Source organism: Apus apus, chromosome 9 (assembly GCF_020740795.1).
Source record: "Apus apus isolate bApuApu2 chromosome 9, bApuApu2.pri.cur, whole genome shotgun sequence".
Classification (NCBI taxonomy): Eukaryota; Metazoa; Chordata; class Aves; order Apodiformes; family Apodidae; genus Apus; species Apus apus.
The window spans coordinates 16,812,717-16,827,263 of NC_067290.1; the positions used below are offsets into that span (position 1 = coordinate 16,812,717).

Consider the following 14,547-nt stretch of genomic DNA (forward strand, 5'->3'; position numbering starts at 1 on the left):
TTAGCAGAAATCTTAAGGAACTCTCAAAAATAACTATAAAATTCCACAAAGATTTATCTCCTGCCATTCACATTACCAGACCCTAATTTAGAAAGCAAATGAAATCTGCCTGAAAGGGCTATGCCACCATCCTCTGAGAAGAACAGCTTCCAGTGTAGGTATTTGGACACACACACTCTTCGCCCTTCCCAAACTCTTCACCAGGAATTTCAGTTCCCAGCTTTTTACCACTGAACTGCCCCAAAATCAAGGGGCTGATACAGCTGAAAGCCACACCACCACCCCAAATGACCCACAGCTGCAGAGGGAGCCTTTGGTGCCTAGTACCTCATCTCTGGATGAGGAAAAGCCTCTAATAAGCTCATTTAACAGTAGCTTTACACACTTCTAAACAAGGTGCTACCTTTTCCCCTCCTCTCAGAGAGCTCAGGCTGTACATATATTGCTCTACACTAATGATATAAACATAACATCCCAAAAAATAAACACATTTTTGAAGAACAGCTGCTGTGCCAGAAACACGAATTTCCTGCAGTCTGTATCTTACAGTCAGCTAATTAGCAGTTCACATCAGAAGGGAAATGCCACTGCCTTTTAACTTCATAAATGATTCAACAGCTTGCAGTCTGATTCCTCAAACAGCAAACTTTCATGCCCACCACACCTAGAACTACAGAAGCAGGTCAGGTTCAAGACAAGTAGCACATGCTCCAGCTTCACGTGCAGGGTTTATCATCTCCCACCACCACGCTGTCACCATCACGACGTGTCACCCAGTTTTCAAAACATAAATCTAGTTCCTCCAGTACCTTGTGGCCAGTGCATCAGGGGTATGATCTGGCACAGCTCCACTGACTTCAGGGAAACCTCACACATCCATACACACATCATCAGGTGAGGATGTAGTTCAAGTCCATGTGCCATTTGGCAGCAGTGAGCATGACTTCTAATGCATGTCACTACTTCACATATACCTCCATACAAATCATATTTAAATTTCTCTACACACATTTCTACACCCATAGCTTTCTATAGCCTCATTAAGTCAGTTTACACAGAGAAGAGACCAAATAAGGGGAAATCACCTTAGATTTCTGGGGAGAAGAGAATGAAAAAACCTGAGAAAATCTAATTTCCAGCTGAAAGAGGATTTGTTTCCATCACACAGCATCTGCAAATGCTTCTGGACAAACTGAAAAAGGATAGATTTAGGTTGGATATTATGAAAACATTCTTCACTGTGAGGGTGGTGAGACAATGGATCAGGTTGCCTTGGGAAGCTGTGGGTGCCCAGTCCCTGGCAGTGTTGAAGGGCAGGTTGGATGGGGCTTGGAGCAACCTGGGCTGGTGGGAGGTGTCTGTGCCCAGGGCAGGGGGTTGGGACTAGAAGATGTTTAAGGTCCCCTCAAACCCAAACCAGTCTGGGATTCTATGCTTTATGTTCTCTCAGCAGCAGTGGTGATGACAGGCTGAGCTGGCTGGGGACCTGTAGGAACATTGCTGTCTACTTGGTCACCAGTGCTGCTGTCTGCAGCTCTTCAGGAAGACCTGCTCCAGGGACACAGAACAGGGTGTTGGGAGGGCCATGAGATTAATATGACAATGCTCCAGGATGAGGCAGGACCTTGGAAATCCATCTTCCTCTGCTCTGTGGGGGGCTTCCTTCTCAGGGAATGCTTCATCAGGAGAGTCACCATCAGTGACATGGGACCCTGCACTCACTGCTATTGCCAAGTCACATCTGGAGGAAACAGAGCAAACAAACACAGGGTGGAAACCTGGGGCATCCTTAGGGATGCAGAGAGAGCCACATCACCACCACCTTTCCCAGAGAGGGCGTTACCCAGAAATGCACCTTGCCCAGGGTGGTGCTGGTGCTGCTGGAGGAGATGATTCACACCATGCTAGTCTGCTGCCCTGCCAGAGGGAGGCACCCCTGACCTCTGCCTTGGCAGGGAGGGCCTGTGGGAAGTGGTGGGGCAGAGGAGAACCTGTGGCTGCCTCCAGAAATTGTGGCAGGAGGAGCAATTTCTCTCCAGGCTGCTGCTTTTACCTAATACCCAGCCCCTGCAGCAGGTCACTTTTTCACTTGTGGGCCATGCACATGCCTCCTCTCCTGATAACCAGCCCATGGAGATGGTCCCCAAGCCTGAAGAGAGACAAGGAGCCTCTGCAGAAGAGGGGCTGAGACCCTGCAGAGCAAAGGGACAAAACTGTCACATGCCACAAAAATAAATAGGAAGGGACAAAACCATGTCTTCCCTCTACACCTGCAGTCTCAGTGGTCTCATACCTCCACCATCCCAAAACTGGCAGGAGAGTAACAAAGTGCACAAAATACTTTTAGCACCCTAGTTTTGGAGGCAAAATTATAATAGATGGCACTGACACACCAACAACATTCCACCTTACATGCCCAAATACTCAGCACATTCCCCTCCACCTCCTACCTAGATGTGCTTCAGCAGCTCCCCAGAAGCCTGGGACAACACCACACACCTCCTCTGTGGTTTGCTCATGGATGTCACTCTTTCTTTCCATCACCCTGCTGGAGCCATGAAATGCTTCAGGGTCTTATCAGAGGAGTGTGAGGTCCAAAAAGACCAAAGAGCTGGAGTACCAGACAGGGTGATGTGTCCAGTCCCACTGGTTTGGTCCAGTGTCCCCCACAGCTGCAGCAGCAGCAGGAGGGTTTCCTTCCCAGCTCTGCCAACTGGTCACTTGGATGGACACTGTGCTCCCTGACAGGCAGCAAACCTGCTGGGCTCCCCTCAGGCACTGGTCACTGATGGATGCTGGCATCACCTCCCTGCTGCCCCAGCCAAGAAGGGGGCAGCACCTCCAGCTTTTTTGAGTTGGCAGGGAATATTAAAGGGAGCCTAAAAAAGTCAGGTAAATTAGTTTTGGATTAAGTACTTCATGGTAGATATAAATACGTGAGGAGCATGAAGATCCAAGGCTACCCCAGCTTTATGATTATTTTATAGCCTCATTAATCTATGACAAATGGGGTAGAATTACTGTATAACCTAAATACTGGACAGAGATCTACAGCCCTGTAAGAGTGAAAATAATGAGATAGTAAAGTTTTAGCATTTTTGCATGATATATATGGCCACAAAGACAAAAATAACAACCCAAGCCTATCAGTCTCCTGACAAGAATCTTTAAAAGGAGTGAGAATAAATGATGCCTAACTATTATAATTATATCCTCAGTGCATTCATTTTCTCAGCATGAGTAACCTGGGATGCTGTAGCCTCCAGGAAAATCATGACTCAGAGTAATGCTTTGCCCTCGATTAGACTTTATGGGTCATGCCTAGCCCAGGAAAGGTGTACACCCAGGAAAGGACTTGTCCTTCCCTACGTACATGCTCAGATGACAGCTTAGATAACTACATCCTATTAAACATGAGCAAAGAGAACATCCCCACCCCAAACTTCAGACCACAAACCCAGCAGAGCCATACCCATTCATGTGTCCGTTCAGTATCCAGCACACTAAGGCACCAATATAAGGTTTTCATCAAAATCCATATTTAAAAGTATCTGAGCCCCATCCCCATTGTCCCTGGCTGGCACAGGACAGCAGGGAGGAGGGCAACAGGGTGGCAAAGGCAGCTGATGCTCTTCTAGGATCACAGTACTCACCTTATCTCCCCCAGAGAGGCATCCAGCCCCTCAGCTCTAGCACACTCACATAAAAACAGTCCTTGTGCCATTTTTTTTTTCAGATTTAATCCAGCACAACCTGAAGTGAACAGGTCTTTTTCCACCTGCTCTGGGTGAGTTGCCTCTCGAGGCAGAGCACTTCATCTTCCCAGCCAGTTTTTGCAGTGGGAGAATCACAAAAGCAGCAAACAGAAGAGGCAAAAGAGAAATTGGTGCTGCGAATCTGTATAAAATGTTGCCAGTACTCAGTGCTGTGGAGTGATGTTTTCTGAGAACACAGGTCTGCTGCAACTGTGCTTCTCAAGATAGGAAGCAAAAACCCCTAATTTCATAATTTATCATCTCTTGCTACAGCAATTGGTGCCTCATTTCACCGACCAAGTATCTGTACAGTGATGATTTGCCAGCTCTGGACAAATAAATGGGGAATAACCATCCAGAATTCAAAAGGATTTGGCTGTTGGGGCAGATGAGCTCTGGCATAAGCACTTCTTGAAGGTGCTGAATGACCGTGGAAAAGGAAACAAGTCATGGCATCTCCCCACAGAAGGACCATGTTGCTTGTAGAGGCACTGCCCATTGCTGTGAGCAGGATTATGACAAGCTTTCCAACGCACACGACCTGCTGGCCCTTCACAAGGTAGGTGTGCATCCAACGGCACGAGGAGCAGCTGAACCAAAGGAGAAGGAAAAAGAGCAGCCTTGAAAGGGTCCTTTCATCCTCCAAAATAAACAAGCAGCATGCCATGGGCTTGATCCAAAGCTCAATGAAATGGATGGAAAGACTCCAAACTGCCCTCAATAGGCTGGCAGCGGGGCCGGGCATGCCATGAGAGCTCTGCGCGCTGCCCCACCAACGTGTCCACTCTTCACTGCCACATCCCCCAGCTCCTTCTGCCATTGCTCAGATCTTCTCTCCTTGGCCTCAGCAGGCATTTTGCTACTCGAGCCATCCAAAATAACTTACATTAAAATAAAGAAAATAATATTTTTCAGTTTTTTTTTTTCTACCCGGTCCTGGATACACAGAAACAGTTCAGGAATCAGTCCCAGGGACCACAAGACATACAGTGGCATAAAAATCCTGAATCATAACTCTGCCTCATACTTCATGATGTGCCTTCTGCAGCCACCACACACATCAGTCCTCCAGTTACCTCCCTTGTAGGTTGAGCAGAGCCCCTCCAAGAACAAACACAAGCTCCAGTCCAGTTTTTCCTCCCTTTTTAAAGAAAGGCACCAAGAGAAAGGTCTGATGCTTTATCAGATGGGTGGGAGCAGTGACATCAGGAAACTCCAACACACAAACAATGAGAACGGAAGCAGGGAGGGAAAGGTGGAGAGACTGGAGGGGATGGATGGTGGGGTGGCCACAGCATCTGCAGCCCCAGCTGCTGAGTCAGCCTGCTGGAGGCAGGAGGAGAGCAGGACCTCACCCTTTGTCCTGGTACCCAGAGGGTGATGAGGGGGTGTGGGGGGGTTAAGTAAACCAAGCAGTCACTTCTTTTTGTAACTTACTAGGGAGAATAAAGAAGGGAGAGGTGATGGCAGAAAGGGGGAATGGGCTTCAAAGGGCTGTTGATAGCACGGACTGCTAAAACTCATCTTCAGCAGAGAAAAAAAAGCTTTAAAATATTGTTTAGATCCAGTGTTTTTTTCTGTTCAACTCCTTTAAACTTCTCCTTAGTCACCTTGACAGAGAAGGAAGCTGAGCAGACACTTTGGGCAGGGCTTGACCCTAGCCAGGCTCTCCACAGTTTCCTCATCTCTCTTCTGGCCATCCTGCAACAACACAAACTCCCCAATCGGGGTCATTCCCAGACCATTCATATGCTTCAAAGAAGTTATTCCTGCTTTAATGGGCACAAATGAGAATTCAACATTTTTTAACAATTATCCCAGGCAATAACTTCAGCCTCCCCTTGTACTTCAAATGGAAACACAGCAACTGAGCAGTACCTGTTGGCAGAGAAACTTTTAAATAGATGGGTAGGAGTGGCTGAAATGACTTTCTAAAAGAATAATTCTCATTTATTTCTTTTTCCTTTGGGATATAAAGCAGGCTTTCAAACTGCCCTTGCCATTATCAGAGCTGTAATTCAATCAGCATTTCATGGTCCTAATTAACGGGTATTTGTTTTCATGGGTGTGATTCCTCATTTGCCAAGACTGCAAAATTATAATGCATTTTTCCCATCCTCCTTGGAGAGGACATGATGAAAGGTTAGCCAGGGAAAGGAAACCAATTGGAGCAGGAAGAGGATGCTTGGAAACAGAGCTGGAGTGCTCATATTAGGCCCTGAGGTTAGAGGATGAAATTGAAGTAGGTGTTAGTCTCATTCAGGTTAATGGCCAAAACTAGTAGCAAAAGCTCTTTGCTTGCCTATATCAGCAGGTCAGGCCATCCTGCTCAGCTGCTCCTGGAAGATGCTTCCCAGGAGCCCTGCTCCCATCGTGCACATGTGGGTGCAAGAGAAGGGGATAGGGGCCATCAAGCCCAGGGAAACCGGGCACCCAATCCTTCTTTTCCTCCAACACTCCATCAGAAGGAAGGAGGAGGACCTTCCAGCTACTGCTGACTGGGCTCTGTTACACCCAGTTTCATTACCTCCTGTCCCATGCACTTGTTTCTCAAGTCTTGAAAAACCACAGAAAGAACTTCCTTCTTACGTGCACCCGCCCCTCTCAGTACAGGACACTGCAGAGTACAAGGTACCAGGTAGCTCACCAGGTCCTGTCTCATCTCCAGTGCCCACCAAAGCTGAGGCTGCTGTATCTCTCTTGCCCCCTACATCCTAAACATATTATTCATCTTTCAGGGAGGCAAACAAGAATATTTGGGCCACAGTGCAGGAAAAAGGATTGGAGAAACTGTCAAGAGACAGGCAGTAGCTTTAGGGTGGTAGGACTAGGATCTTCGTTGGTAGAAAAAACACAGCTGTAGGCTGAAAGGGGCTCCAATGTACCACAGGCTGCCTGTAGAAAGAGTGACATCTCATTAGGGGCACAGAGAGGGAACTGTCCCTCCCCAGGCATCAATTGGCCTTGGCAGGACAGAGGCATCTGCCCCTGTGGAAGGGGCACCTGCATCACAGCACACAACTCATTCCTAGGAATCATAGAATTATTCACATAAATCATTTTAGTGGATGCTACATTCCCAAACCCTTTGGGAGGGGAAAAAAGTTACATATAACATCCTTTACCTCTCTCACCTACCGATTGTTAAATCAAATAAAAACCCCCACAAGAATGCAGCAGCCACAGGAATTAATTAATGTTTCTGTCCTGCTAAATTATGCATTGGTCTCACAGCAGGTAAAACTGTAGCACAGCACCATCTGTTTCTTAGGATGCTTCCTGCCAGCTACCCTGGCAGGGGTTTACTCACGTATCCCTTTTGAGGTAGGGCTGAGCTGGTGGGCAGCACATCTGTCAGCACAAAGGGATCTGTCATCTGCCCACTGCACATTTGGGATATACCCTGCCAAAGGGTGGGGACAGATCATTTGTCTTCTGACGTATGGGATAGGCTCACAGTGCCAGCTCTAGTGAATAGTCCTTGATGATGCTGCACATCCTTAAAATACTGTGGGAGAAAGCACATTTTCCAGCTGTTTGTGCCTCATGCCAGAGCACATTTATATCAGCAATTGCATTTCTAAGTATTCTGAGGGTTGCTGCACATTTTTCTATTATGATAGATGAAGGAGAAAGAAAAGCAGCCAACATTTCCATATCTTTAGATTGAAATTTGAGGGACTTGTACACAAGCACATGTTAAAGTCTCATCCATTAATCAGGGAGTTTTCAACTTCTTGCATTTATCTGTTTCAAGCAGACCTCAGATAGCAGCTAAAGCACCAAGGATCTTTGTACAGAGCAGATTCTGAAGATGACTGTCCCCCATGGGGTTTTGGTGGGTTCTCAGTATTGGGGGCACAGGGTGCAGAACCCTGCAAGGGCTCAGCTGAGGATGGGCTGCCCCATCCTGCAGCTCCCTTGGCTGAGTACAGAGCTACTGCTGAAAGACAGACCTAGCAGGCAACAGAGCAAAACCCACACCCCTGACTCACCCCCAACTCCTGTTCTTCTGCCTGCAGAGCAGCTGCTGAAGCTTTATGCTCAACAAGGACAGCCAAGTCCACCACAGCCTGGAGGAGCACCGGCTCGTGCTGCAATAAGAGGCTTTCAGCCTGTGAGGTTTTCAGAAGAGTTTCCAGCCCAGGCAACAAAGCAGCATCCCCACATGGTTAAGCCTTGGTCCCCTCGACATCCATGGTAGACATGATGTCCAAATGAATGCCTAACCCACCAGCTAGTCTGGCATCAGGAACTGCACCAGGAGCAGGTCTGCTGCTGGCAACACCCACACCAAGCAAGCTGAGGAGCACCTTTGGAAAACCCTTCCTGCTCAGTCACTCCTGAGGTCCCAGGAGCACCTCCACCAGGCACAAGAACACACATCCCCAGCTTGAAAGGCAGTAACAGTCTCACAGGTTCAAGCAACTCGACTTGTCAACACAAACAAGAAGTTTCTCTCACCTGAAACTCAGGAGACAGGTACCTTCTGGAAGTGAAAGCTGCTTGCACACCTTACCCTCTGCTACACGCCATAAAAACCTCTCCTTAACTATATCCAGGTGCTCCTCTTAGTCCCCAAAACTCAGCTCAGGTCTTCTACAAAGCCTTCTCCGTGGGGCTGCCACCAGTCAGAGGCTGCTGACCACACACAGCTCTGAGCTGGTGGCTGGAGGCAGGGGAATTCCTGCAGAGCTGGGAGAAGAGACCAAGCACCTCCCAGGGTGCCGGGACAAGAGAGTGCCTGTCAGGAGACTGAAAGCAATGAGCAAACTGGTTCAGCCTGTTGCTGACGGTGCTGAAGGCCAGCCCGGCACAGGAGGTGTTTAAGTCATGTGTTTGCTCCTGCCCCAGCTTGGAAAGGAAAAAAAAAAACAAACACCAACAACCAAACAAAAGAAAGTGGCTTCACAGGACTGAAGACTTTCACCTAACCATTTTCAAAGGGGATATTTCGTGACTGGAAAAGAAGAACAAAACAAGACTTAGAACTACATTGCCAAAGCTGAAACAAAAAAAAGCTCTTGCTTCTCCCAAGTTTTGTTTTACATATAGACACTTCCTCTTTCACAGCCCTGGTTTTACAGTGCAGACTCAGGAATGGAGAGTCTTGTTTCCACGTCTTCCCTCTCCAGCTTCATCTATAAGTACTAAGACTATAAGGAATCAAAACAACCAGCATCACTTTACAAATGACCAGACCCCAGTCCTAACACCCCATGGAAGGAAAGGAGAAGATCCATGAAAGTTTCAAGACAGCTGATCTGGAAATACAACCTGTGATACCTTTCTTATGCCTTAAAGATCTCCATTCCCATGGCTGCAGGTTTCAGTTGCTGGTTTGTTGTACATGGGATGCACCAAAACACACACAGCAACTGGCTGCTGCTGCTCTGAGCCCAGGGAAAGGCTGATCCCAGGCTGAGGTAGTCTGGCTGCATCCAGGAGCAGTGAGCACAGGAATCCAGCCTCCCCAGGGCTGCAGGACTCCCCTTCAACTATTAGAAATGTGCTCAGGTTTCAGCTCTTCAGGATCTCAGACCTCCGGTCACTTTTCCTCATTTCCCCAATAAAATGACTACCTAGGGAGAAATCAACATATTAGATGTCTGATTCTTCATCACTGCAGCCCTGTTAGTGTCTGTGCTTTGCTGCATTTCAGCTACCACTGCCTTCTGGTAGAGAACTGTTGCTATTTGGGGAGAGACTCACTCACTTCACTGAACGCTCCTGGAGGATGTGTGTAAAATCAGCACCCCCAAAGGAGCTGCTGTCTTCCCTGCAGCCAGAACACTTGGCTTGGAGAATGCAATGTGCAGAGTTTGAAACCCCTCCATGTGGGTGCACCTCTGGCATGCTACTGTACTGCTTTGCTAAGCAGGCTAACTGCCTGCAGTTCCAGTGCAGTTTCCAGATTTGCTTAATCCTCACTTCTCATTACCACACAGGGATTGAATCCTTTTCATTATTTTGCTCTTCTTCCCTTTACCCAGTCCCTTCCCTGGGACACTACAGCAAAGATAGAATCTACCTTCCCTTATGAAGGTCTCCTGCATGCTCAACTGTTACATTTTTCCAAATGTTTACCCACAGTCACACAGAACAACCTCCTTGCTCAGGCTTAAAAGCAGACTTGGTCTAGAGATTAAATCAGGTACTGCCAAGACACGGGTGCACAGACTGTTTGTGGCTCCCTGATAATGTTCCTGGCATCCCCTTTTCTAGCAGCTATGACTGCTGCATGCCTCGGTTCATTCCAGATGCAAACCCAACCTTAACATCTTTAAAGTTCATCTCTGCATAATTCTTCCCTCTATTAGAGTAATGAATGAAGTGTTTCCAAGGAACAGAAATATACACGTTACCTAATTACAGGAGTCAGGCTGAAGCAGATCCTTTAAACAAACACATCCTGACTAAGCTCTTCTAACTCCACTTACCCAATCCTACCCCCAGGTATCCCCTACAAGCAGCTCCTCAAAGCAGCAGCACTTGGCTGCTGCAGGACCGGTCTTTCAACAGCCCAGGGCACCGGCGCCTGTTTCAAGCCCTCTCTCATGCAGGGAACCCATCCAATTCACCTCCCAGGTGAATTTTGATAGGATGCCCCTCCTGCATCCACACACCTGCTCTTCAGAGAGGGAAAAATCTAACAATAAAACCATCCAGCACTGCTGAGGTCTCCTCTGTCTTTTCTCCTCTGTAGGCTGCAGCACATGTCACTTTGTTTTGGTGACCCACCCCCACCTGTAAGCCCCAAGCCTGGAGGAACTCCCAAACACACTACCTGGGCAGCACCCCAGAGAGGTCAGTGTTGCCAACCACATCCTCATAATTGCATTTTGGGATCATGACAGTAGTTGTCAGACAGGACTTGCACCATTTTCAGCCCTCCCCACACACATACCCACCAAGACCACAACAATACACAAACAGGCAGAGAAATACAGGACAAAAGAAGTACTTCTCCCCTGTGGAAAAAAACCAACACTTTCCCAGTGCTCAAATGGCCCCATCTCACCACCAGGCACAGTGGGCCTGCACACACAGAGCACACATTGCCCCAGCCCATTGATTCACTCCTGCAGCTGTTAAAAGCCCCTCTAGTATTTTATCATACAAACAGTAACTCAGTGCAGAAGTTGCTGTTACCCTGAGCCAGCAGGGATCAGCCCCCAGAAGTGCTGCTACTCACACCAGAAGGCCCAGGGCAGGGGCAGAACCAGCCCCACTGCCAGTAGAAATGTAGAGGTTCAGTGTCACTCCTTCACACCTCCATCCTGCAGCTGTGATGCTCTTCAAATGGGCAAAACTTCACCAGAAGGGGGGTTAATGCACACTAATTAGTCAGCAGATTCCTACCAGCAAAATGATCAGTCTGAGATGAAAAGGATGACACTCATCACAAGTTTTAAGGGACTGCAGAGGGAGAGCCATGCTCCCTGCTCCAGCAGTGATTTATTACAGGCAGCAGCTCACAGAGGGCAGCCAGCACACAGCTCTGCTCCTCCACATGCAGGGACCCTTGGAGGGCTCCACTGTAAACACATAATTGGTACTACTAAATTTGTTCAAGTGCTGGTGTGGTGAGAGGAGAGTAAAAAACATTATGAAGTCTATACTATGCATATGGTGTAGCTCAGACACAGGCTTAGACTCTTGGGGGGGAACTCACCTCCCCAAATCCATTTAAAAAAAACAGGCCATATTTTTGTTTTCTAGCTTCTGCCAGGCATATGTAAATCAATGAACCAGTACCACCAACAACCACATCCACCTCTCCCCAGAAAAATCTTCCTCTCACATGAAAATACTAAGCTCCTTCATGCCAGCCAGAAACAATCTCTAACCCCACTACTGGGAGATTTACTCTGTATTTTAAGTATTTTTTTTCTCTTGGTGTATTCTTACCAGGGTGTAATTGCCTCTGTATGGCAACAATTACCTTATTAGGAAGTACCGTGGGAATAGGGATGTAAGGTAAATAGTGTAACTTCTTAGCAGCCTTTAATAACCTCCAGTAGGACTGAATTGCCTGTATCAATAGCTAATCAGATCAAATATTCCCAAGGGACACTTTTCTGATAGCATGTTATTTATGTGTGGGATCAGCATCCTGACCCAGAGCTTACTGGACTCACCTGGAGTCCTTCCACACTGGATCAGACTCTCCAAGGCCAAGGGATGGCTCTGCAGGAGCTTGATCCCAGCACAGCTCCAAGGACCACCCCAGTTCATCTCAGCAGTGGTTATGTTTCAACCAATTCTGCTTTATGTTTTAGCTGACCAGATTCAGTTCTGCTATAAAGTCTTCATGAACTGATATCTAATAGAAAAAATTCTCAGGCTAGAAAGGGCCATAATTTAAAATACACCACAAAAAGAGAACATTTTTAAAGGGAGGAAGTTTTCTGTAACTAGCTATTTTGTAAGCTATTTTATAAGAGCTTTCAGTTCTTCAAGGTCTCCAAGCTCTTCAGCTCTTCATGGTCTCAATTCCACATTTAGACTCAAGTTAGATCCCCAGTGTCTCCTTGCATCTAAGGAGTGAAACACACCATTATCCACGAAATGCCCTGTGAGAAACTGGTCCTTTCCACAGTCCACAGCCACTAAGTAATTGATGTTTTTCCTGCTGGTCCTTTCCACAGTCCACAGCCACTAAGTAATTGATGTTTTTCCTGCTTTTGTACTTTAAGAGCATTTTGGCACAGAATTTGGCAAGCTGGAATTTTTTTCATACACATTTTTTCCAGTTTGTTCCTCTATAGGCCTGTGGGCACACTGTGGGCAAGAGTTTGCAGGGCAGCACATGAAGTCACTACTCAAGACACCTGCAGTAGCTTGGAACTTGGACAGAATGAAAAGCTAGCCATTTTCCAGGACTGCTTCTTAATATTTTACCTCCACTTGAACAGGACCTTTCATTCATATAGACACATATAGATCAGAAATGAAAAAGAAAGCCTGTTTGAGTTAAAGACCATCCTATCCTTCTAAAAACAATATTCACACGTCAAAGCCTAGGATAGGATTTTTTTTTTATCCTCTAGCTTCAGTAATTTAGCAGCACTTATTGATTTTGAAAGAATGGACAAAGCTAAGTAAGCAGGATGCAGGGGGAAGGCAGGAGTAATTGCTGAGTACGAGAAAGGACTAAGAAAAAAAAAATAAGATCATTAAATCACAGAAGGATCAGAGAGAGTCCATGTTTTCCTCTGCTTGAATGGCAAGCTTCCCATCAGTTTAGAGAGCCCACCTAAAGCCAGTTTTATTCTGTTGGAAGTCTAGGAAAACCTGGGCAGCAAGAGGAACCCATATGGGAACACTGCCTCCATCCTGCTCAGGGGAATCACACCAAGAGGCTGCAACACAACAGTTAAGGGTCAAGGTCACAGGCCAGGTGAGTTTAAGCTTCACAAGTCCTGGATGGGCTTTCTGGAATCCTCCCAACTCCCCAGAAATCAACTGGTGCACAGGGTTGAGCAAAGCCTCCACAGCCCTGGGCTGCACAGGGACCACACAACCTTCACCCTTTCCTAATATAGCAATACCTGTCCATCCTCTCCTTGGCACAGGACTGTATTCTAGTATCTGAAAACAGAAGAACTGTGGATGGGGAAGAGATTATTGTTACATCTGCTTGGGAGGAGCATCCTGAGTCAGCTAGGGAGAAGGGGATCTACAGCCTAACATGTGTATGCAGACTCGCTCAAAACCCCTGGAAGATCTCACATATCAGCTGCTCCCAATCCATGCCAGGGTGGGAGATCTCAGCCTGGTCTCACTCCCAGCTGGACAAAACAGAGCCCACAAGGACATGCTGGGAGCCCAGGAAGAAGAAAGGTTTTCTTTTCACAACAGATGGGAAAAATCAGCAGCCTGTGGCTGTGATCCCCAGAACCAGTGATGGTGCCACTTCTGAGAAGGGATCACACCACCTGGAGAAAGAGTAGTGTCCTCCATGCACCCAGCAGACAGTACAGTGTTAGAGGAGACCTCTGCTTGGGACAGTATCCCCATGACAGCTCCCATCTCTGGGGAGGCACACAGGGGCAGCTGCTGGGTCTCAGAGCTGCTCTTGTGCCTCATCATGGAGGAAGGAAACAAGGGACTTGAAGTCCCAGTCTCCATCAGTTATCACCCCCCTGTCAGGAAGGGCCACAAACTCCTGCTAACACCAGAAGTGAACAAATCATGTAAAGCAACTCCTGTCCTAGAAATGAAGGCACAGCCCGGCCTCACACACTGCAAACAGCAGCTTGGCAGGAGGAGCTCAGAGTCCTGCAGCCATGTGTTTTCAAACATCTCCTCCCAGCACAGGAAGGTTTAATGTGGAGAGGCAGAATGGCTGCTCTGGGAAACCTCCTGCCCCGAGATGCAGCCTTGTTTATGACCTGTTACTTTCCACACAAGCTGGAAAATTATCTGGGTGAGTGCTGGGACAGACCTGGGCTTGGCAGAAGCAGAGCAGGAGGCTGCTGCAGCAGCACCTCCAGCTCCCTGGATTGTGGCAAATTCTGACAAGGAAAGAAATACAGATTTGATTGATTTGGGGGGATTTCAAGTGATTTTCCCACTTGACACCATCTCCCTGTTGCCCTCGCTTTCATGGACTTTTCTGTCAAGAAGTCCCTCCTGCACGAAGCACTGCTCTGCTCTATCACAGTCACAAAAAGCTCAGCACAAAACCAAGATTTGGACTTGGCATCCTAAAAGCCATGCTATACTTCAGAGAGAGCAGGGGCCTGCTGCGAGACAGGGGTTCTGTGGAGATGGCAGTAGGGTCTCT

At 47.5% G+C, this 14,547-nt stretch overlaps 1 protein-coding gene across 1 annotated transcript in view; it reads right to left on the reverse strand.

Annotated features, from left to right (window-relative positions):
- The window catches only part of FRMD4B (FERM domain containing 4B), a 94,900-nt gene extending 86,630 nt beyond the window's left edge, over window positions 1-8,270 (reverse strand). Inside the window, exon 1 of the mRNA XM_051627633.1 lies at window positions 8,220-8,270. The gene's annotated coding sequence lies outside the window, so the exon portion shown is untranslated. The remainder of the gene's footprint in view (window positions 1-8,219) is intronic.
- Between the last annotated feature and the right edge of the window lie 6,277 nt (window positions 8,271-14,547).